This window comes from Manacus candei, unplaced genomic scaffold, assembly GCF_025592945.1.
Source record: "Manacus candei isolate 608988 ecotype Guabito, Panama unplaced genomic scaffold, ASM2559294v1 h1tg000196l, whole genome shotgun sequence".
NCBI classification, from domain to species: Eukaryota; Metazoa; Chordata; class Aves; order Passeriformes; family Pipridae; genus Manacus; species Manacus candei.
In genome coordinates, this window is record NW_026138244.1 from 26,441 (window position 1) to 29,194 (window position 2,754).

Sequence of the window (2,754 nt, forward strand, 5' to 3'; positions counted from 1 at the left end):
GTTTTTGGGGGGGTCCGGGGGGGTCTCGGGGGCGGTTTGGGGTCGGGGGCGGCGTTGGGGGGGCGGCGCAGCCCCCGCCCTGTTTTACTAGAGAATAATAAAAAAGGGGAGTTTTCCAATTATTGGGGTGTTTTTTGGTTTTTTTGGGGGGGGGAGGGGGGTGAAATCGGGGGGATCCGCCCCGGATTTGGGGTGGGGTGGGGTGGGGTCGACCCAAATTTGAGGAGTTTGAGGTTTTTGGGGTTTGTTTAATCAGAATTTGATGGTTTTTAAACTGAAATCGGAGGGTTTCGAGAGAAAATTTGAATTTTTTGGGGTTTTTTGGGGTTATTTTAGCCAAAATTTGAAAGTTTGGAGGTTTTGAACCGAAATTGGGGGTTTTGAACCCAAAATTTCAGATTGTCATGGGTTTTCAACCAAAATGTGAAGGTTTGGAGGTTCTTAACCGAAATTGGGGAGTTTTAAAGCAAGTTTGTTGGGAGATTTTTAATCAAAATTTGATGGGTTTTAAACTGAAATTGGAGGGTTTTGAATGAAAATTTGAATTTTTGGGGTTTTTTTAGCCAAAATTTGAAGGTTTGGAGGTTTTTTAACCCAAATTAGGGGGTTTTAAGCCAAAATTTGGGGGTGTTGGGGGCTTTTTAAGTAAAATTTGATGGTTTTTAAACCGAAATCGGAGGGTTTTGAATGAAAATTTGAATTTTTGGGGTTTTTTTAGCCAAAATTTGAAGGTTTGGAGGTTTTTAACCCGAATTAGGGAGTTTTAAGCCAAAATTTGGGGCTGTTGGGGGCTTTTTAACCAAAATTTGATGGTTTTAAACCGAAATCGGAGGGTTTTGAATGAAAATTTGAATTTTTTTTTGAGGGCTTTAACCAAAATTTGATGGTTTTGAACTGGGAGTTACTGGGAGCACTGGGGGGTTACTGGGGGTCACTGGGACCTACTGGAAGTTACTGGGGGTCACTGGGAGGTACTGGGAGTTACTGGGGGTCACTGGGAGGTACTGGGAACACTGGGGGTTACTGGGGGTCACTGGGAGCACTGGGGAGTTACTGGGGGGCACTGGGGGATTAGTGGGGGGGTCACTGGGAATACTGGGAGTTACTGGGACCACTGGGGAGTTACTGGGAGCACTAGAGGATTAGTGGGGGGGTTACTGGGAGTTACTGGGAACACTGGGAGTTACTGGGGGGCACTGGGAGTTACTGGGAGCACTGGGAGTTATTGGGATCATTGGGGGGTTACTAGGGGGTACTGGGAACACTGGGAGTTACTGGGAGCACTGGGGGATTACTGGGAACACTGGGGAGGTACTGGGAGTTACTGGGAACACTGGGTGCTACTGGGAACACTGGGAGCACTGTGGGTTACTGGGAGTTACTGGGAGCACTGGGGGTACTGAGAGTTTCTGGGAGCACTCGGGGTTACTGGGAACACTGGAAGTTACTGGGAGCACTGGGAGGTTACTAGAGGTCACTGGGAGCTACTGGGGGTCACTGGGAGTTACTGGGAGCACTGGGAGCTACTGGGGAGCACTGGAGGTTACTGGGGGGCACTGGGACCTACTGGGAGCTCTGGGAGTTACTGGGAACACTGGGAGATTAGTGGGGGGTTACTGGGAGTTACTGGGAACACTGGGGGGTTACTGGGGGTCACTGGGAGTTACTGGGGAGTTACTGGGAGCACTGGGGGATTAGTGGGGGGGTTACTGGGAGTTACTGGGAGCACTGGGAGTTACTGGGAGTACTGGGGGGTTACTGGGGGTCACTGGGAACACTGGGAGCTACTGGGGGGTTACTGGGAGTTACTGGGAGCACTGGGAGTTACTGGGAGTACTGGGGGGTTACTGGGGGTCACTGGGAACACTGGGAGCTACTGGGGGGTTACTGGGAGTTACTGGGAGCACTGGGAGTTACTGGGGGTCACGGGAGCTACTGGGGAGTTACTGGGAGCACTGGGAGTTACTGGGGGTTACTGGGAGTTACTGGGAACACTGGGGGTTACTGGGGGTCACTGGGAGCACTGGGGAGTTACTGGGAGCACTGGGGACTTACTGGGAGCACTGGGGAGTTACTGGGAGCACTGGGCGGTTACTGGGGGTCACTGGGAGTTACTGGGAGCACTGGGAGTTACTGGGAGCACTGGGGGGTTACTGGGGGTCACTGGGAACACTGAGAGCTACTGGGGGGCAGTGGGAGTTACTGGGAGCACTGGGGAGTTACTGGGGGTCACTGGGAACACTGGGAATTACTGGGGGGCACTGGGAGTTACTGGGAGCACTGGGGGGGTTACTGGGGGTCACTGGGAGCCCTGGGAGCTACTGGGGGTTACTCGAGGTCACTGGGAGCTAGTGGGAACACTGGGACACTGGGAGTTACTGGGAGCAATGGGGGTTACTGGGGGTCACTGGGAGCTACTGGGGAGTTACTGGGACCACTGGGGGTTACTGGGGGTCACTGGGAGCACTGGGAGCTACTGGGAGCAACGGGGGATCAGTGGGAGGTTACTGGGAGTTACTGGGAGCACTGGGGGTTACTGGGAGTTACTGGGAACGCTGGGAGCTACTGGGAGCACTGGAGGGTTACTGGGGGACACTGGGAGCACTGAGAGTTACTGGAAGTTACTGGGAGCACTGGGGGTTAGTGGGGGGTCACTGGGAGCTACTGGGAGTTACTGGGAACACTGGGAGCTACTGGGGGCACTGGGAATTACTGGGGGCACTGGGAATTACTGGGGGCACTGGGATTTACTGG